General features: G+C 38.8%; 1 pseudogene; it reads left to right on the top strand.

Moving 5' to 3' along the window:
- Positions 1–10,610: 10,610 nt before the first annotated feature.
- LOC101688514 lies at positions 10,611–13,866 on the top strand (annotated as a pseudogene).
- The last annotated feature ends 9,510 nt before the right edge of the window (positions 13,867–23,376 follow it).

The following is a 23,376-nucleotide window of genomic DNA, read 5'->3' as shown; positions in this document are numbered from 1 at the left end:
AATTCTTTAACAGATAAAAGCTTTGCAAATATTTTCCCCCAGTCTATGGCTAGTTTTTTCATTTACTTAACAATGTCTTTTAAAGGGCGGATGTTTTTAATTTTAAAAAACTGTAAATTATCGGTTTATTCTTTTATGAATCCTCCTTTTTACCTACACCAAGATCACAAAAAACTGTAAATTATCAGTTTATTCTTTTATGAATCCTCCTCTTTACCTACACCAAGATCACAAAATTTTCACCTTTGTTTTTTTCTAGAAGTTGTATTATTTTAGATTTTATGGTTTGTTTTATCATCCATTTGACTTCCTTTTTTGTAAAATGTGAGAAGGATAAGTCAAAATTCATCTTTTTGTGTATGGGTCAAAGTTCGTCTTATTGTTTATGGATATCCAGTCCATTTGTTGACAAGAGTATTTTTTTTTCATTGAATTAACCTTATACCTTTATCAAAAATGAATTGTCCGTAGACTCTCTAATCTGTTTCATTGTTCTGTTGTGTATCTTGATGCTAATTCTCTTCATTTCTGTACCTTTATAAGTCTTCATTTTGAAAGTGTTAGCCCACCAATGGCGTTCTTCTTTTTCCCATAAGTATTAAAATCAGCTTGTCAATATCTACCCCCCCCCCAAAAAAAAAAAGCCTGCTAAGATTTTGATTGGAATTGCATCAGATTTATAGATCAATTTTGGGAGGACTAAGCTCTAAACAATTTTAACTCTTTCAACCCATGCAAAGTACATCTTTTCAATTACTTAGATCTCCCTTAATTTCTCCCAACAGTATTTTATAATTTTTAGTGCACACGTCTTTCATGTATTTTGTCAGATTTATCCCTAAGTATTTTACATTTTTTCACACTGTACTATAATATATGAGATATTTAAATTTTAAGTTGTAAGAGTCTACTGTTGGTATATTCAAATACATTTGCTTATAGATATAATATCCAAAAATCTTGTAAAACACTTATTATTTAGATTTCTTGTAGATTCATGTGATTTTTTTACACAAATAATCATGTAAAGATGCAAATAAAAGTTTTATTTCTTCCTTAGCTGGGTAACTTTTCTTTCTTTTTCTTGATTGACTATGCTGGCTTGAATCTCCAAATGCCCTATTGAATAGTAGTGGTGAGACTGAGCATCCTTGTCTTGTTCCTAGTTCTAGGAGGAAAGCATTCAGTCTTTCATCATTAAATATGTTAGCTACTTTCAGTGGATTGAGTAAATTCTTTTCTAATCCTGATTTCCTGAGAGGTTTTCTCTTTTCCTTAATGGGAAATGATTATTGGATTTTGTCAAACACTTTTTCTAGTGGGATGATTGTAAGGATTTTCTTTTCTTTTTTTTTTTTTTTAAGATTCTATTTACTTATTTGACAGAGAGAGAGTTCACAAGTAGGCAGAGACACAGGCAGAGAGAGAGAGGGGGGGAAGCAGGCTCCCCGCCAAGCAGAGAGCCCGATGCGGGGCTCGATCCCAGAACTCCGAGATCATGACCTGAGCCAAAGGCAGAGGCTTTAACCCACTGAGCCACCCAGGTGCCCCGTAAGGATTTTCATTTTTCGACTTGCCCTATGTGGTCAGGATGTATTACCATTATCCTTTATGTATATAGTTGGATTTAATTTGTTAACGTGTTATTTAGAATTTTTGCATCTGTGCTCATGAAGAATATTGGTCTTTGATTTTCTTTTCCTGCAATGTCTTTGACAGGATGCCATATCAGGCTAATTCCATCTTCATAAAATGAGATGGGAAGTAATCTCTGCATTTCAGAGGAAAAAATGCACACCCACAGTATTCTGATTTTTGGAACTATAGAAAATAAATCCAGCCCTCCATGTTTAAAAACAGTTGTTTTGTGATCTCCTTTTCTTTTACATACCTCCAATATGATATGATGTCCAGACCTGGACTTTATGCTCCTCATCTTGAACAGTGACAAATTTCTACTCTCTTTCTTAAAATAGGACTCTGAGAAGAACACAGCCTAGTCTTATTTTCCTATCACTTTACTGAAGATTAGGGCTTTCACATCCTTTAGTCTTATCACTTATCACTTAGTCTTAACTTTTATTAATACAGCCAAAGATGGTTTTACTACAAACTAAACTCTTTTCATCATCACTGCCATGAAACCATGTTATTGTTTCACAACCGGAGCCAAAGAAAGCCAGTGAAAGGGTGCTCTTCCTCTATCCTTGAGAATAAACTTCAGTATATCTTTATCCAAAATGAGAAGGATTGTTCTTCAACCACATACACAAGACAGTTCTAAGGAGTGCAAACCTCTTACCCTTTAGCTGGTGACTACAAGACTACAACCAAGTATATGTATATTGCCTTTTGTTGAGAAGTTCTTCAACGTTGCCTTAGACGGCAAGTTATTGGCCAAAGACTAGATGTAGGCATCATGAAAAAATTGGAAGCTAAGCGTGATTGGACAACTTTAGTTATTGGCACCAACAGAATGGCTCTTATCACTTGTTTATATGAGTTTTTTTATTTAAAACAGTATTTGTGAGGCACCTTCATGGTTGGTTAAACTTCTGACTCTTGACTTCAGGTCATGATATTGGGGTTGTAGGATGGAGCTCCACATGGGACATGGGGCTCTGTGTTGAGTATGGATCCTGCTTAAGATTCTCTCTTTCCCCTTCTCTCTGTCCCTCTACCCCCACTTGGGGGTCTTGGGGTGCCTGGGTGTCTCAGTGGGTTAAAGCCTCTGCCTTCAGCTCAGGTCATGATCCCAGGGTCCTGGGATTGAGACCCACATCGGGCTCTCTGCTCTGCAGGGAGCCTGCTTCCTCCTCTCTCTCTGCCTGCCTCTCTTCCTACTTGTGATCTCTGTCTGTCAAATAAATAAATAAAATCTTTAAAAAAAAAAAAAAGAAAAGAAAAGAGGGTCTTATTCAGTGTCACAAGAGTAGCAAACATTGTCTTGAGATGACTTGTCATACCTGTCTACTAATTACAGACTTTTTGCCAATAGGACATGGAGCAACTAAGATAAGAAATTCTTGAGTTAACTTTATCTAAAGTTTACTGACTTTTTAGTAGAGAATGAGTCTAAAGAAATTCAGCAGAATATTTGATAAATAATAGAAAATGTATAAATGTTTGCTACATAAATGAGTAAGTAAATAACAACAACAACAAAATGACAGAATGAATGAATCATCCAGAATAAAGGAACAAAGAAACAGATGCAGATACCATCAAATTAAGATAATTCAAGGAGGGTTTCTATACAAAGTACTGATCACAGACCTGAGTAAGCTCTAAAGGATCCATAAATGATGGCGCAGAAATCCTAGACTAACAGAAGGGGAACTCTTACCACTTCTAGACCTAAAGGATAAGAAGGGAGAGGAGCATGGAAGCCCGTTGATATAATCTGTACAGCACAGCCTACCGAAGCAGGCAGTGAGGAGGACAAGGTGAAGAGTAGATCTCGAGGAATAAGCAGAGGGTACCAGGCCTAAGAGCAGTCAACTCTGGAAAAGGCATAGCTACTAATGCAGCAGGTTGAACTGCAAGCTGTGGAAGGAGTATCTGAATTAAAGTTGACATTAACAGGTTTAGCAGAAATTGTACTCAAATGGTGTCTGTAGCACAAGTACACCAAAATGTTAATGATAATCCCCCCCACCTCCAAAAAAAAAGTGTTTTAACTTACCAGTTTTCAAGCAGGTCAACAATAGGGATTTGATACCTTTTCCTTGATAGCAACCAGGAGGTGGTAGAGACCAATGAAAGGAACTTCAAAAATGACCCTGAGTTGTTATACTGTTAATCATGTTGATATACTGTTGACTATTTTTAAACTAAAAACAGAAAAAATTCTTTTTAAAACTTAATTTCTTAAACCTAATGTCAAAGTAGGAATTCTGAACTAAAAAAGAATATGAGTCTACTGTAGTAGAATACAAAATCGAAGTCTCCTCCAGGCAAATTTACTATTATGATTTAATATCAGAAAGGCAGTGGCCTCTAATCTCTCAGCTCATGTCTTTCCCCTTTTACTCATGTTAGTCCAGTGATAAATGATGTAGAATTTCTGAGAGAGAGAGAAAATTATGCCCAATATAAAAAGTGGTTGAAAAAGCTGATTACAGAGTCATTAGCCCCTGTGGGCTCATTTTATTGCTATAAAGTCATCATTCAAGTAGACATATATTTAGCTTCTGTGGCCTTCGTTTATGGTAAGCAAAATAACCTCAGACAAAAAAAGGGAGCCTAAGTTCAAACTTCCTATTTTTAGTGATGTGACAACCAATTTGCTAAATTAGAAAATCCCAGAGCAGAGGCTGAGGAATGTCATCAGCTTGTGTTCCTCGAACTGTGTGCCACTCAGAGCACATCTAGGCACGGGTTTACTCCTCGATGACATATTCTAGGAGGGACATGTGGAATCCAACATGAGGCCAGAGAAAGGTACCAAGGATGGCAAGGAACTTAAACACACCTTGATACTAAGAAATAGTTGAAGGAACTGGACTTACTTAGCCTGCAAACAGAAGCCTATATAGAACAAAAAGTCTTTTTATTTAATTTTCGAGCTGATTGTGGAAAACAGATTGATTTATTTTCCAGTGAGTTCAAATAATTTATGGACAAACACAATTCAAAGTGAAACAGTCTTTCATTCATTCATTCATTCATTCAATATTTATTGACCAAATATGATCTTTTGTTATTGTGGTTCTAAAAAAGGAGAATTTATTAGCAAACACTGATTTTAAAAACTGTGGACTCCCTATCACTTGTGGGTTTGTAATCAAACACTATCTGTAAGTGGTAATATAGAAAGAATTTTGCGTTCCTTATTTTAACGTGCACATAAATCACCTAGGAGTCTTACCAAGTTGCAGGTTCTAATGCAGTAGATCCGGGCTGGAGCCTGAGATTTCACATGTCCAACAAGTTCCCAGGTGATTCAGATGCTGCTGGTCTGAGGGCCATCCTTTGATTTAGCACAACATTAAGGTCACTGTCTCTCTGATATTTTCTGATTTTAATAAGAATCAGCAGATCTATTTTGTATCATCTCAGATGGGATGTCTCACCTTTCAGATAAAGAAACAAAATTAGAAGACATCTATCTCTAGAAGAGTGAGCCCTGACTTGGAGCTTGGCTCTGCCTCCCACCTTGCCACTGCACCTGATTAAGCTGTTTGTCCATCCTGTTAACATAAATCGTAAATAAACCATGTGAAAAAAATACCAATATATAATCTTCATTTCAAAATCTTAGTTCCGACTTACTATGCTTGACCTTTCCTCACACTTAATCCTGGCCTGTTGTAGCCCATTTTATGTTCTAATTCCCTAGTACTGATACTTTGCCCTTCAGAACTGACATGTAGGGCTCTTTTTTTTAGGTTCAACCTTGAAATAGTTCCAACAATGATCTTGGTATCTTCCCTATTACTTTTACCCACTGTGAAGACCCAGGCTCCTTAATAAACATCCTTGCTCCTTTAGCTCATAATCAGCCTCCCTGAAACTTTCTGCCACTGGATTCTTCCTGTCCTGAGGGGGAATTGAATAAATCAAGGCTACAGAGATCAACTTGCCATCTCAGGTCATCTACAATAATTTTAGATTTCCAGAAATTATTAGAAAGGCAGAGTTTATCCAATATAATTTCCAAACATAGTGTTTTTTTTTTTCTTTAAGTAAAAGCATGAGGAGAATACTGATAAAACTGATAGCAGAGATAAGCTAAGTAATGATAGTCACAATCTTTGGGGAAAAAGTAGAATGATTCCTCAGAAGGTAAACTAAGAGTTTACAAGTGTATTAATATATTCCATTTTAAGACAAGATCTCCAAATAACCTCCTCTTATCAAAAACCCATCCTTAGATGTTTCCATATGTTTTTCATAAATTTGACTACTAAATTGAATAAGTTGAAAAAAGACACTAGGAAAACATATAATCATTGAGAGAAACTGGAGTTATTTGAGAATGAGCTAATTGTTTTTTATTTTATTTTATTTTATTTTATTTATTTGAGAGAGCGAGTGGGAAGAGCAGAGGGGGAGGGAGAGGAACAAGAACGCCCCACACTGAGCACAGAGCCTGATGCAGGGCTTGATTTCAGGACCCCGAGATCATGACCTGAGCCAAAACCAAGAGTCGGGCACTCAACCAACAGAGCCACCCAGGTGTTCCAAGAATGAACTAATTCTTAATCAGTCTAAACAATATCCCTCCATTTTTGCAGGATATTTTCAAATATGGCAACACAGAGAGATGGTCATTCCATTTCATATTTATGGTCACCATCTATGAACTTGAATTCTGTGAACAGAATTTCTCGTCAGAAGACCCCCTTCCTGCTAATAACTTGTATTCTGTTTATTGGCTATGATTCCCTCCCCTACAAAAAGTTATAAACTCTTATAGGTAAAGACTGCGTTTGATTCTTCCTTTGCATCTTCCTCAGCACTGGGCACCCAATAAGGACTAAAAGAATGCTTATTGTTTGATTATTGAAGATGCTAAGATTTTATTTTACCTGCAAGAGATACTATACCTGCTTTCTATTTGGTAAGAAGTGAGTCACTTGTAACTGGTGCTCAGGAGGCAGAAAACTGTAAACACGGCAGAGACCTTTTAGACTACTGTTTTGAATTCTAGAAAGAAGGCAGAGCAGAAGTTCTCTGGGATTAATGTGTGCAGCCTCTTGCTTGCGCATTAGAGTGGGTTAGAGGAAAGAGACTGGGCAGGGTCTTTACTGTCATTTCACCATATTGCCAGTGGGGTCCACTGCTTTAGAACTACTATGACCCCTACCTGCCCTTGAGAACAAAAGGATGTGAGGACATTTTGTTACTAAGCCATTCAAGAAGAAAGACAGGCATGTGTTATATGTACCATGTTTGCGTGATGATCATTTGAAATACTTCAGAATCTGTGAGGAATTAGTAGCCATATTCTTTCTTGTTTTTCTCTTCAACACAATGTTGTGTCATTCTCCTTCCCCATCTTTTTCTTCCCTGGTTCTTCATCCTGTACCTTTATGTGAGCCTTGGGCTCTGTGATGTATCTGTGTTAATTTGGCTGGGCCACCATATGCAGATATTTGGCCAAACATTATTTTGGTTGTTTCTGTGGGAATGTTTTTGGATGAGATTTAAGTTAGTGGACCTTGAGTAAAGCAGATTACCTTCCATAGTGTGGGTGGGTCTCAATCAATCAGTTGAAGATCTGATTAGAATAAAAGACTGACCTTCACCAAGCAAGAGAGAATTCTACAGCAGAAGTCTTCAAACTTAAACTGTAACATCAACTTTTCCTGGTTTTCCAGCCTGATGAGCCATTCTGCTGATTTTAAACTTTGCAGCCTCCATAATCACCTGAGCCAATTCCTTAAAATCTCTCTCTCTTTTTCTACACAAGCACACACTCGTGCACACACACACACACATACACACACCCTATTGGGTTCTGTTTCTCTGGAAACCCTGAGGAATACAGGCTCCTTTCTCTGTGACATTTGGAAGTTTATCCTTTCTCACAGAGCCACAATGGCCACAAAACATTAAAAGAAACTCAAACAATCAAATGAAGGAGATACCGACATAAAAGCAGCCTGTCCTCAGTTTCCAAACAGACTTCAGCACAGTGCAAATGAAGGAAGCAGCTGGATAAACTGGAAATGCTTCCAGTATTTTCTCCACTCTGCAGAAAACATCTCAAGCAAGGTTCTGTAGTACATGAGTTAAACTTTCACTTCATCTGTCTGTTGGGACATAAAGACTGTTCTGTTGAACTTGGTGATAAATGCATGATTGAAGGGGGAAAGCTGCTCAGTTAATAAGGGTGTAATGGAAAACCAGGGCCCTGGAGCTTTTAAAATGAAGAATATGGAAAAAGTGAGCAACAGTAATCAAATGTAAGAAGATCCTAACTGGTACTTTAAGACAGAAGCTGCAGCATTTTGCATAGGCAAGAAGGAAATTAATTGGTGAACCCCACCTATGGCAATCTGCTCGAGTTTCTTTAACTTGATTCCTGTTGAACACTAGAAAGCAAGTGCGATATTTGTTCATGTTTACAGGCTATAAGACGCAATCATTTTTCTAGTTACCCACTGTCTAATAACAATTTTTTCTCAGACAAAGATCATTATTGGCTATAAAAATTCAGCAACAGAGAAAAGAATAAATTTCAAACAGTCCTACTTTTAGGTGAGTCACATATAGAAAGATTTCCTCTATAAAAAAGGAGGTTTCCCCATAATTTCAGGTGGATCTTGGACAGTTTGTCAGCAAGTGTATTTCATTTCTTCACAGTTTCAAAAAACCATGAAATCCTTACTCTTCCAACTGCTGACTTTGAATTTGTCTGTTCAACACATCTGTGATTATCTGTGGACAAGAAAAACAATAAAAGAAGTGAACCCACTGAAAATCCCATTTATATTCCCACGTGCCCTTACAACTTGTCCTAATACCTCTCCCTTCCCCATCCTTCTTTTTTTTTTTTTTTTTTAGTTTGTCTCCCAAAGAGTGATAAGCCCAAGGTTACATATTATCTACAGTTTTCAAATCAATATTACCTTATATCACCATTGCTGCACAGTTTAGGGCTTTGCGGCTAGCTACCATGACAATAGATGCACAGCCTGGAACCAGTTTTAGTTAATTAGAGTCAATCAATCCAAACTTTGCTAACTTACTCATGTGAAACAATAGTATAATGAACCAAAGTCGGCAAGATGATTGGGAAACACAAATTATTGCACCCTGATAAATTAAATGTGACTATTACAAAACCTTCTTTCTAAATGAATACTCAGGGAAGGAATATGAGTCTTTAATATAATTAAGAATACAAGGAAAATAAACCTAAAAGAGCTATTAAAAGCCCACCTTTTTTTTTTTAAGGAAGAAAAATAGAGGTTGTATTATGGGAAGATCTTGTGACATCTTTACGAGTATTAATTTGGGAAAATAACTTCCTGTTGTTTCTGTTCATTGGATGGATTAGGCAGAAAAGCAGGACATGCATACTTGGGGGTGCCAGAACCATGGCAGGGTAGTGAAGGAGCAAAAGGGGAGAGATAGATGGGCCTAGACCTTCCGTGTCTATGTGTACACAGCATCAAGAGCGTGGGTTTATGTGACCCACCATCAATTCTTCTGGTAATGTGTGAAATTGAATGAAAGCCTTTCCCTAGAACTCTGGTAAATCTGATGTGCCAGCATTGGTGTTTGTGACATGCATACTGAGTTCAAGGCCCGTGATAGAATAAATAAAATATACAGCCCTTTTACTTCTATAATTGATAAAATAAGACAAACCCAAGATTCAACCTCCCATCCACCAAACCTTTCTGTTCCTTTATCCCAAGGTAGCCTGTAAATCCTAACAGAACTTTTACTTGGGTTAAAAAACCATGTTGATGACAAAGAGTTAAATGTTAGAGAACATTTGCAATGCAAATTGATACAAGGGTACTAGAAGTCCCATTAGGAAACAAGACACGGGAAGCAAAAAGGAGACAGAAAGCAGGTTGCGGAGGGTAGAGAAAGGGGAAAAAAATGTTAAAGGATGATTTTTAAAATAAGATTCTTCTCCCTCAGTCGAGACTAAAATTGGTCCTCTTACTAGCTGTTGGCAGTGAAACATCTCCCATAAAAACTTTGTTAAGAGACAGAGTGCAAAGAGCTTTGGCTTGGAGTTTGGAGACCTGGATGGGAGTGGGGGTGGGGGTGGGGTCCTCTCCCAGTTAGATGATCTCTTTGGCCTCCGTTTCCTTATCTGCAAAATAGGGTCTAAAGGTAGATCATCACTGAGGAAGCTTCCAACTCAAAATATCCCAACTCCAGGTACAATTTCAAGAACAGTTTTTAATAACTTAATATAGCAACACATGTTAACAACTGCTATATACTGAATATCTCCCAAATTTCAAAGTTGAAAATTAACCCCCAAGGTAATGATATTAAGAGATGAAGCTTTGGGGGGATGATTAGGTTATGAGGGGAGAGAACTCATTAAAGAGATTAGTGCCCAAATAGAAGAGGCCCTGACAAGCTCTCTCATCCATTCCACTATGTGAGGGCACAGCAAAAAGGCAGGCCCTCATAAACCAGGGAGAGGATTCTTACCACATACCGAATCTGTCAGCACCTGGATCTTGAGCTTCCTAGTCTCCAGAACTGTGAGAAATAACTGTTTGTTGTTTAAGCCCCCCAGCCTGTGGTATTTCTGTGACAGCCGCCCAAATGTACCAAGACAACTGCTGCGTTACTTTGCTACTTCTGTCACATGATCAGGCCAATCAAGACAAACACCAAAGATGTATACAGTTTGGTTCATAAAGACATCATAGGTTATGGTGGATTTTATTGCTTTATATTGAGCTCTTATCTATTTTCTCATAATCTACATCACAGTTAATTTACAGTCTTTGTATACTCTAAGCTCATATGCATTTTGTCGTCATTTATCAGGTACATAAACAGAGCTTGTCTTAAAAGGGACTTAAAGGTTGGCCCTGCCTCTATGGCAAGACTTGGTGTCTGTGTCTTGGTGAGACCTGGATGGGAGACAGCATTTGTTTCATTTTCCTTATTGTTTAAAGATGACGGCTGCAAGGGTAGGGTGGCTCACTCCTCTTCTTGTCAGAAATGAATTATCAAATGATTTGAAGCTTCTGGAAGACAGGAGATAGGAGTTAATATTGGTTTCGGTGTCCTATCATGTCTAACACAGTGTATCAGCTATAGACAGGCTTAATCAATACCTGTTAGATGATGGACAGATGCATAGATGAAAGAATAGGTTACAGATGGGTGGGGAAATACATTTATGAGTAAGTGGAAAGTCAATACAAACACAGTGGCATATAGTTTATATTTCTTTGCATTTGGAAAACTTAACGTTTTTATATAGAGAGACTTCTTTTGGGAGATGGCAAAATCTTAGCTAATAGGAACACATAATAAAATAAAACATATTTATACTCGCTGAACTACTAAGAAAAATGTACCTAAAAGGTAAAGTTTTTAAGAAGATTGCAAAATAATTTTTAACATCTCAAAGATGTGTCGTGTGGCTAATTTCCCACCAACCACATCTCAGATTCAAATCCTATCATTAGCAATGAAATGAATTCAAGCCAAGGGTTTAGTTTCCACATATATAATTTATGTCTATAACTTAAACCTCACAAAACCAGTTGCTTCTCCCCAAACCACATAAAAACCACAAAGTATTTCACTGGCCATGACACCGCCAATTGGTGATGAAAAATTTGCTTGTGCTTTTGACATTTCTGTGTAAAACAACAGCTGCTTCACTCACTTGGAAGCAGCCTTTTTCCCCCACTGGGGATTCTTATCCCCAGTGGAGGTGGGTGGGCATCTTGCTGGCAATGTTGCATGCATACAGAGATTCTTAGATACTCCATAGCTGACAGCTAAAATGAACTCATTCTGTGAGGGATATGTTTTCCAGTGGAAGACGGCCAGACCTGCTTTCCTTTGGGGAATGGAGTATGAGGGGTACCATGGCCCTGTTCTCATCATAGTGAGTCTGACACCCACAGTCACATGGGGCCAACCATGTACATTGTAGAAACCAAAGGCTAATACTTTAAATGCATCTAAACTACCAGAAGGAAAATTCTAGGTCAAAAAATGAGCAGACGATTTAAAACAGAAACATATCTGTGAATGCACTGGGTCCTCCTCTTTCTCTATCATCATCACCATAAGTAGTATATTATTGTTCTTTCATTTCTTAGATTTCTAAGTTCCTGGATCTTGAATATTGTTTGTTCCCTTCCCCTCTGGTCTCCCTTCTTTTCCTGTTAAGTACCTTAAATCATACTCTCCATGAACACTCATTCCTTGTGCTTTTAAAATTCAACCCCAGGGAAGAAATGAGACGAGTTTCATTTAGGCACATACCCTCAAAAAGTTGAGCCCTTAGAAGTTGGCTGTCGTTCTAATGTATTCCATACTAATTATTTTGGCCCAGATCCTGCTGACTGCATTTCCACTGTCATCTCAATGCACCTTGCGAATGGCAGCCCTTACTCATCAGTTCCATACCCATCTTGCAGAGTTCCAGTGCAAATCCAAGGCTAGCTCCGCATGAACTCAGGATACTCATAGAGTGGGATACAAGTAGGAGTCAGAAGACTCCACTTTATGTATTGCTGCCACTGTGGAATGGATCTGTTAATCTCATAGAGTTGTAATAAAGATGGACATGGGGCACCTGGGGGGTTCAACCAGTTGAGCTTCGGCCTTGGGCTCGGGTCATGTCCAGCTCCCTGTTCAGTGGGGAGTCCGCTGCTTTCTCTGCCCTTCTCTCTTGCTCTGCTCTCTCTCTCTCTCTCAAGTAAATAAATAAAATATTTAAAAAAATAAAAGGATGGGGACGCCTGGGTGGCTCAGTTGGTTGAGCAGCTACCTTCGGCTCAGGTCATGATCCCAGCGTCCTGGGATCGAGTCCCACTTCGGGCTCCTTGCTCAGCAGGGAGCCTGCTTCTCCCTCTGCCTCTGCCTGCCATTCTGTCTGCCTGTGCTCGCTCTCTCTCTCCCCATCTCTCTCTCTGATAAATAAATAAAATTTAAAAAAAATAAAATAAAATAAAAGGATGAAAGTACTTAGTAAAGGGGACAGGAACTTGTTAATATTAGCTATGATGACTCAGAGCTGTACAGTAGAAAGAACTCTCAGCGTGGAGATTTCAAGTCTGCCTTCAGCCATTTGTTAACTACATGACATCACTTAAACTCTCTGAACTTCATTATCAGTATCTATAAAATGATAATATATTATTTTAGTGAAATAAATGTGTGGTGTGTGTGTATGCATATATATACACACGCACATATATATGCATATACACACACACACACACATAGAAATACATATCTCACATATATGTATATCTAGATCTGACACTTCTCAACTTTTCTAAATGGCTATTTTGGAAAGCCACTGGAAATGGCTAAGTACCCGACACAGGTCCTCAGGGAACCAAAGTTTAAGGAAACAGGTGTTACCACCCCAGAAGAGTTTGTGGCAGCTGCAGATCACTTAGTCTATATCTATCCAACATGGCAATGGGCTACAGGGTAAGAAATGAAAGTGAAGGCATACCTACCGACGGGAAACAATTTTTGGTCACCAAAAATGTGCCATGCAAAAGTGGTGCACACAGATGGAATATTCAGATGAATTGGAAGCTACCATTGAAGACGATGGTGATGGGGGATGGGTAGAGAGTTACCATAACACAGGCATTGCAGGAATAACTGAAGCAGTTAAGGAGATTACATTGGAAAGCAAGGACAATATAATACTTCAAGATTGCTCAGCAGTATGTGAGGAGGAGGAAGAGGAAGAGGAAGGAGAAGCTGCTGATATGAAAGTATATGGAGAGAGTGGATTTTTGGAAACAGATGAGGCTACCCTGGACACAAGGGAACTAGTAGAAGCTTGTAAAGCTAAGACTGATGCCGGTGGTGAGGATGCTATTTCCCAAATTAGAACTTACAACATTTATATCACTTATGATAAATATTACCAGACACCAGGACTACAGCTGTTCAGCTATGATGAGTAAAGGTACCCTTCACCAGTTGAACACATGTGTGAAAACATCAGTCAAGATCATGTGAAGAAAACAGGGGCCAATGAAAATCATCACCATCTCCCTCTACCTCCTCTGTGTTCAGCTTACCCATGAAGAAAATAATTGAGACCATTGCAAAAGGAGGGGGATCTTGGTGTTCCTATGCATCTTCTAATTTTCTTAAAATTTGTACAAGCTGTCCTTCCAACAATACAATAGGAATTACACCAGACACTTCACAATGTAATGAAGAGAGCATAAAATCTATCCTGATTATTGGCTTTTATTTTTATTTTTTTTATTGTTTTTAGATTTATTTATTTATTGGAGAGAGAGAGAGAGAACGTGCATGTGTGCATGAGCAAGAAGAGGCAGACGGAGAGAGAGAAAGAGAGACAGAGAAGCAGACTCCCCACTGAGCAGGGAACCCATGTGGGACCTAATCTCAGGACCCTGAGACCATGACCTGAGCCCAAATCAAGAATTGGGCACACAACCAACTGAGCCACCCAAGCGCCCCTTGTTCTGATTTTTAAAGAATTAACCCATAGGTATGACCATTGACGATATTCACCAGTATGTACAATTTCTCTAATAAAGGGACTTTCATGGTTTGCATTAAATTTTAAGTAAGTTCCATTAAATGGCTATTTCACTGACACTCTGTTAAACAATTCAAGAATATCTCTGATAGCTTTCTAATAATTTCTGTACTGCTGGTCTCCAGAGGAACGGAGTAGTAACTAGTAAGTAACTAGTACTTGCTAGTACTAGTACAATGCAAAACACATAGTAACTATCATTAAAACTCAGCCAACAATAGATAGCAAAAAGCCAAAACATGTTACTACCAAAAAATCAGCAATAAATTTATGATAATGTATACAACAACAAGAAAAAAAAAAGCCCTTCTTTTATCACTTTTGGAGAATATCTAATATTGTTCTTTCTCCACCATGATCTATATTATGACCCAAAGAAATTCTTTATTACTCTAATTTTTATCAATACTCCATATTTCCTCTATAAGCCCATGATCCCCAAATTTTTGTTTCCATGTTGATTTCTCTTCTGATTCTCCTCTTGATATCTCTATCTGGATGTTTCACAGTTTCCTTGAACACCACAGTTCCAAAATAGGAATTTACCATCTTTTCTTCCTATCTTTCCTTCCTCCTCAAGTGTTTCTACTGCAGCAATTGGCCAATTATCCACTCCCATTGGGAAATAACAGAAATCGTACAATCATTCTTGATTAACTCCCTTTCCCTTACACCCCATGTTTGTTGATAATTCTTTTAAAATATATCTCTGACTTATCAATTTCCCTCTACTCATTTCCGCTATCAATAAAGCATCCTTGCCTCTTCATTTTCTTTCTACACTGACTTTTGCCCTTTTCCAACCTGTTCAAACACAACTTTGAATGTTATTTCTCATTTTAAAAGCCTGATGAATACTACTCTTTTTAGGATGAACCATCATATTCCTAACACCTCTGAGTTTTTTATAGACAAGGGTACATTGGAGGGAGTGGGCTGGCTATCTAGTTGGAAGGAAGAAGTGAGGGGCCTTCCCTTGGATCTGCATATCAGTAGGAAGCATGTTACCCCTGGACTCATCCACTGTTAATTCCCCTTTGATCCTTTGAAGGCACTGATTCCTGCCCAACTTCCTGTCTCACCTATGTTTTGCTTCCCCTCACTCACTGTACCAGGGCCTCATTTGCCTAGCCCCACCTTGCCTTCTCCAAATGTACCAGGTTCAGAGGCACATTTGCTGGTTTTCCCTCTGCCAGATCACTCTTCACCACACTTTCCTAAATCCCTGTCCTCCAGACCCTCACCATCTTTCTAGTTTCTGTTTAATTATCACTTCTCCAGTGAAGGTGTCCTCTCGCTAGGTCAGATTCTCCTTTTGAATGCTGTTAAGTAACTGAATTTGCCAGTTATACTTATCACAGTTGTAGGGACATGACCTTTAGGAGGCCTTTTGTCTGAAGTCCACCTATCTCGCTCATGTTCTACACCCAGAAGGGCAGGAACCAAGTTGGTTTGGTTCATCTCTGAACCCTCAGTACCTAACATAGAGCTGGGCAAATACCAGGAGCTCTACACGAATCTGCTGGATAAAGGAATTGCTAAGTCTATCTAGATCACTCTTTTCAAACTGCCTATCAGTGCTCAAAAACGACCAATTATTTTAATTGCATGTGGATATTCTCTTAAGGACAGTAAATGAAAGCTTTTCTTTCCAAAGTCTAATTTGTTGATTGTCTATTAGATTGAGAAAGGGACCTGCTCCTCAGATCTGATATTATACAATTTTTGAATTAAAAAAAAAAGATATTTATTTTTAACTATGTTTTTTAAATTTAAATGCTTCTAATTACTTAGGAATCCTTTAAATTTGTGTAAGTGACCAATAGCCCGAACTTACTAAATTGTTGATATCATTTTCTAACTTTTTCTGGAAGTTGATTCTATTTAAATCTTTTTGTAATTATTCATCCCTGAACACTTATTAGATACCTATTACGATGTGCTGTGAATGGAAAAGAACATTTACTGAGGAGCTTATACTCTAGTAGAATAAACCAATAAATACATACATTTACACACACACAGACATACACACACGCTTACAGGATAACTAATGAGAGATACTAAGATAACTGTGTCTATGGTGCTGTAGTCGCATAAAAGACAATTAACTGAAGATTAGTGAGAGTCACAAAGAAGGGCAGCACTGGAGCTGCTCTTGAGTATAAATGGAAGATGACTGACAGACAGTGACCTCCTCCAGTCCTTCAGGAGGAAACAAAACAAAACAAAAAGTAAGCCACTAGGAATAAAGGCTAGGGGATGGTTCACACATTTAATTACTGTCTTGCATGATTCAGACCCCTTAATAAACAGCCCTGCCTCTTGTATGAAATATCCCTCTATATCCATAGTGAGCAAGGACTCTCCTGAACTATAACATCAGTTCATTTGGTTCTCAAACTAATTGATCTGATGAACAAGCAGTCCCAATTTCTTTCTGGACAACTATCAATGTATGCAACTTCCCAGCAGTCAAAAAATATAGATGCCTCCTCCTGTAGAGATATACTTAATAATTCTTCAGTGACTGTACTGTAACTCATTCATAAAACCCCGAAGCATTAAAAGCTCCATCTTCATTATTGCCAGATATCTTACAGGCAACACTTCAGAATGACTCCCTGCAAGTTTGCAAGACCAGGTATATCTTTAGGGTCATCCAAGAATACATTTCCTGAAAGGACTCCATTGGAAGCTGACTAATGATACTGTAGAAATGACTTTTAACATTAAGGACTCTGGGGGCAGTTGGGTGGCTCAGTTGGTTAAGTGTCTGACTTGTTTTCAGGTCAGGTTGGGATCTCAGGGTCCTGAAATTGAGCCACACTTCAACCTCCATGCTCAACAGGGAGTCTGCTTGAGGTTTTCTCTCTCTCTCCCTCTATCCTCCGCCCCCTGCTTGCATGCTCTCCCTTCCTCTCTCTCTGAAATAAATAAGTCTTTAAAAAAAGTATTAAGGACCCAGTGTTACTTATATTCTGCCATGATTACCCTGGAAATAAAAATGTTTCCAAAAGACTTAGTTTGAAAAGGAGAGAATCAGTTTCTTCCAAAGATTATAGCAATTTCAAGAACTTCCAAGATCTCTCTCTCTCTCTGCCTCTCTGGGTGGATACATGGAAGAATGATAGATGAATAGATGGATATAGTGGAATATACAGTGATAGAAATGTAAAAAGAGGCAGACATCACCCCTCAGGACGCTGACTTTTTTTTCAATCAGTGAATAAAATGCAGAAAAAAATTTGGTTTAGACATCAAAGGAAATAATTTTTAAACACATTTATTTCCTTATAAAATTAAAATGCCGTAAAAAATTAACTGCCAGAATTGAATCCATGAAACATTTAAGAACAGCAAGCACACGGTCTGAGAGGAGCCTCTGCACGTGCTCCCATCATAGGGTCCCAGGTGACAGAAAGGAGAGACCGTCTGAGTCCCAGCTATACAGCGATCCTGACAAATCCCAGCCACGGACTTTTCAGCTAACTTTATTCCAATGTCCCCAAAGAAAAGTTTTCCCTTTTAAAAAAACCAATGAAATTGTATATTAAGGGGCACCTGGCTGGCTCAGGGGGTTAAGCCTCTGCCTTCAGCTCAGGTCATGATCTCAGGGTCCTGGGATGGAGGCTCATATCTGCTCTCTGCTCAGCGGGGAGCCTGCTTTTCCGTCTCCCTATGCCTGCTGTTCTGCCTACGTGTGATCTCTTTCCCGCTCTGGGTCAAATAAATAAATAAAATCTTTTTTAAAAAAATTGTATATTTAAGACTGTTAGAGATATGCTTTTGTCAGAAATGCTGCTGAGGAAAAACAAACAAACAAACAACGAGAACAACAAAAAACTCTTTGGAGACTGCAAGTTTCCTGCAGCTTGAGCTGGCAATACGGATTCAGCAGCGACAGTGGACCAGAGAATCCTGGACTTGAATCGATGCCTTGATTCCAACAGGGCCCTAAGTGACGAATCACGTTTCTACATTCCCAAACACCAATTTCTCCCATTCCAAAGTCATCACTGGGCTCCCTGTCTTTCTCGCTGGTATGTTTTACCTTTAAAGCATTGCATTTGCAAACAGTTTATTTTTTCGTCAGCTGTAATCAGTTTTTGAATTCTGTTGTGTTTTATTATTTTTTTTTAATCCAAGTATGGTTCTCATGGTGTAGTAAATGACATTAGGCTTTTGTAAATTCTTGCAGAATATAACAGATCATTGGTTTTATAACACAGTCGCTGCTTTTGCATTCTGATGAGATTATTAGTAGCAGCCTAGAATACAACATCCTTGCATACTGTTAGTTAAAAAAAATAAAAGTTTACTAAATGGTCTCTTGTCAACTGTATCTGAAAATCATTATAGTTTCTGTGTTTCCTCTACATGAAGGGGCTCTTCAGCAAACTGGTGGGTTATGTCAACAAGAGGTTACAAAATTATTATCCCGGCTCTGTTTGTTTCCGTGGGGCTTACGCCATGCATTAGCATTCCTATTGTAAATCTCAGGGGCTTAGGTATTTGTACATCAGGTGTGGAACCATTCCAGTGTTCAAACAGAGGATGCTCAAAGCCAATCGGCCTAGTGGTAGCTTTCATTGGGAACGATTTCTGGGGGGTGGAAAACACACTGGGGCTTTTCTGATTTGCCATCTCTCCATAACACAGATTAGCCCTTTGGGGTGTTCTGTGGCCTCCTGTAGAGAGATTTAAAATCCATTCTATTAATAAAATTAAGTGCTTCTCCCTCTTGGGTCCATAGTCTATGATGCAAATGAGCTACGTGTGATATTTAAGGGGCAAATGGTCCTCCATGCGCTGCAGCGTGGCGGCGGTGCGGAATCGAGCAGCGCGAGACTTGCAGGCGGAAGTGCCTGCACAGACCGGGGAGCAGAACATTCCCTTCGGTGTGTGCGTTCTGTTTTTAGGGCTGAAACAATGACATTTGAAAATTGCCTATTGCATGTGCACCTTACCTTTCTCTCCATACCACTTTACACACGCGTATCTGCTATCTGCATTAAGATCATGACATTCTGGTCTTCAAATTGATACAATGCCAAATAAAAAGCTATCCCGTGAGCTGTAATGGTTCTCTAGAAGTCACGGCATTCAACATAGTCAATAATATGAATTTTTAAATGTGTAAATGCATACTAAAATGAGAGATCTGATTTGCTTCAATAGTTCTGGCCTATGAGAGATGCGTAATACAGTGTTTTAAAAAACTGCTTGCATCTAGTTTGCATTTTACCTGAAAATGGGAATAATGAGAATGATGAATTTTGTAAAAATTTCATATTCTGTTTTGAAATTCGCCCCATGACAGTTTCAGAGGTGAATACATTTCTCACTCTTCTTTTGCTTTTTATTTTCTTTTTCCTTGGTTTCTGGGGATAGCTTTGTTTTATTGACATCTTAATACGGAATAAGGTTTAAAATTAAGACATTTAATGATTCTCTTTGGAATTGTAAGCATACTCTTCCTATTCTTTTGATTTAGCCATTGTTAACTAGTGACATTCCGCATCAGGTTTCTTTATTGTTCATATTTAGGAATGCAAATTCTTCTTGACAATGCAAGCTCTTTGTAAAAATAGTTATTTTTAAATGACTATAATTTTTTTTACTAAACTAGTTCGTCTAAATGGAAGACCATCAGATTAAAAAAAAAAAAACAACTTCCATGGATCAGGGTTTCAGGACAAGGTCCAAACCTCTGCCTTCAGCTGAGCTACAGAACATGTACTAAGAACTAGGTAGGGCTAAGGAGACCAATTTGAGGAACTGAAGCTGGTTGCAATATAATGGGCAAGTTAAAAAAAAAAAAATTACAGCACAATATATTTAATGCTCTATGGTGTATAATCGGAGAATGTACTGTCCCTGAAGATGAGTAGGATTCAGAAAACCATTGTGTACTGTTTGACTTCCCAGGCAGAAGCAGCTGCCTTTCCCAGAGATTGGGCTTCTTTGCAAATCAATGGGATAAGGAAGCTGGAGCTCCAAATGTACATGGATAAGAGTTTACACCCACCTCCCACACTTGCTGTGTGATCTAGAGCAAAACAATCATCTTCTCTTAATGTCCTGTTATCTTCTCTGAAAATGGAGCCCTGTTCATAACTACCTGGTTGGACGTATGGTTTTAAGTGAGAAAATGCATGTGATCAGTTTAATGCAGTGCCTGGCACATAGCAGGTGCTTATGAAATGCTATCTGGAAGTAAGTTCATTGTTATTCATAGAACCCATGTGTTTATGCACATGTGTGCCTCCAAGAGTCAGCTTTTGATCAGGGCAGTCAAATTCTCTTTGCTGAAGATTGTGCTTCTTTCCCCTAATTCAAACAGTATGTGCGCAAATGCTTCTGTAAACTTCTCACCCATGTGGCTTCATCCCACCTTCTATTCTGGTCTGGTAAAGGTGTTCTTTTAGTCCATTTTGCTCTCTCCTTATTGGTGACATTAAATAACAGATTATGAGGATGGTGAATTTGATCAGAAGCACTTACATGTATGTGTACATGTGGAAGTAGACATTTGCTCCATTTACTGAATGTGATGTGGCTTCAGTCACATCATGGGATTGCTTTGAAGATCTGTGCTCTGTGTTACCTTGGAGCTGTGGTCTCTTTTTTCCTACGTGAATGAGTACATCATGCTGTTTTCCTAGGCACCAGTTAGTACGGACGTACTTGAATTGTCTCTGGCAAATTGCCAGGGGTGTGAGTCAAGGCCCCTGATCTCTGCATTGGTCCCGGCTTCATGAATCAGTCTTGGGCTGGGATCCTCTCAGTAGATCTGACTTCCTGCAACCCTGATTCCAAGCCTACCTCTTCTGTTTCTGTGTTTTCTTCTTGTCTTAGTCCATTTAGGCTGCTGTAACAGTATCACAGACTAGGGGGCTTATAAACAACATTGATTTCTCACAGTTTTAGAGGCTGGAAGTCCAAAATCAAGGTGCCAGCAGATTCCGAGTCTTGGGAGGACCTACGTTCTGCTCCATAAATGGCATTTTCTACTGTGTCCTCATGTGGCAGAAGGAGAGAGGGAGTTCTCTGGGGCTTCTTTTATAAGAGCACTAACCCCATTCATAAGGGCTCCACCCTCATGACCTAATCACTTCCTGAAGACCCCACCTCCTAATGCTATCTCTTGGGGATTCAGTTTCAACATGTGAATTTGGAAGGAAAGCAAACATATAGTCAATAGCACTTCCTTTATTTTTTCAATTTTTTATTTAAATTTTAATTAGTGAACACAATATTGGTTTCAGGAATAAAACTTAGTGACTCGTCACTTACATATAACACCCAGTGCTCAACACAACTAGAGCCCTCCTTAATCCCGACCACCCATTTCGCCCATCCCCCACCCAGTAGCACTTTATCTTTTTTATTTTTTTAACTTCAATTAGCCAATATAGTGTACCTCATTAGTTTTTGATGTCGTGTTCAATGATTCATTAGTTGCATATAACACCCAGTGCTTTAAATTAACCATTATGACACATACATATACCACATACCACGTGCCACACAGCACATACCCACATTCAGCTCTTCTCACCATAATTCTTTAGAGACATTGATTCAACAAATATGTTTTAAGTGCCTCTACATGCCAAGCACTGTACTAAGCAACATGCATAAAAATTAAACAAGAACGAAACTGGCCTTGAAAACACTGACTTGATTCTACACAACAGAAGACAGAGAGGTGACAAATAAGTGAATAGATAACCAAAATATTTTAAGACTATTATCAGTACTCTGAAGGAAATAAATGGGGTGATGTACAAGAAGGTAACCTCCAGCGAAGGTCCTCCAATGATGTAACCACAGAGGCCTTTCTGAGGAAAATATTCAAGGCAAAACTTAAAAAATGAGAAGAAACCAAGCAAGTGAAGAGATAGAGGGAAAATCTTTTCAGGCTGGAGGCAGATCCAGTACAAAATTCTTGAGTAGGAAGAAGGAACCACAAAAGTTTCATGAACAGCCCCAAAATTCATTGTAGCAAGCTGGAACCTATTGGAGACAGGTACTCGGGACTCAGAACACACAGGTTTTTGCAGACGCTGGAGGCTTAGGGGGAGAATTGTGTCATGTTTTAAACACAAAAGCCAAATGCAGGTTGTTCAGCATCATAGAGAACTTCTCCAATGGATCATATAAGAACTCTACAGTTTGAGCAAAAAAGGGAACAGGAAAGAATCAGACATACAGCAGGGAGTGCAGTTTAGACATTATAGAAACTTTCCAAAAACTAGGATGTGAGCTCTGGATGGGGCAGGAGTTGCAAGTAAGGTGGCAAAGTTTGAGTTGATCAGGATAAATGGAAGTAGAACCAAACGCTTAATGCCAAATTCGGGGGAAGGGAAAGATGAAGGAAATGAAGGCATTCCTGAGGACTCCAGATTGCTGGACTGAACACCTGAGTAGACAACATATCATTTACTAAGATGAGGGACACTGGAGGGGGGACAGTTTCAGGAGATACTAAAGGTAAGCCTGTGAAGTTTGAGACTGTGAGAATTCATGTGACGATGTCAAGAAGGCCTTACCCACTGGGGTTCTGTGTGTTCCACTTGCCTGTTCACCAATATGTCAATACTGATGACTTTAGAAAACTTAACATAACCATCACCATTTGCTAGGTGACAACTTGATCCCTTAGGTGTGTAACATCTCCCTGGTGTGTTGGCTAAACATGATTTTCAAATGTCAGGATTGCTTATTACTATCAGGGCCAATACACAAAATCCACTGTTTTAAATGCTTATCTCAGAGCTCAGGGTGAAGAATGTCTAGCTGAGCGATTGTTGCAAATGGCTAAAGGATGTTAGTACCAAATCTGTAGATCATTGAGGAGGTTGCATGACCTAGAATCTGAAAAATGGAGGTGGACCAACAGGAACATAGCCCCCTGGAAAGATGTTACACAGTAAATGTCTAGTATGCCTTGGTAAATACACTAAAATGTTCCCACCAAATTCCAGAAATGGCAGACCAAAGATATTTTCCCTGAAATACAAATCAAATGGTGCTGCACAGGGGAAAATATTCAGGGGGAGGGAGAAGATGGGAGGAAAATTGATTCTTATAAGAGAAGAGCATTACAACATGCAAATTTTATCAAGGAAAACTATAAAATGTTGCAG

Source organism: Mustela putorius, unplaced genomic scaffold (assembly GCF_011764305.1).
Source record: "Mustela putorius furo isolate JIRA1106 unplaced genomic scaffold, ASM1176430v1.1 tig00003858_pilon_pilon_pilon, whole genome shotgun sequence".
NCBI lineage: Eukaryota > Metazoa > Chordata > Mammalia > Carnivora > Mustelidae > Mustela > Mustela putorius.
This window is presented reverse-complemented; position numbering and strand designations above follow the sequence as displayed.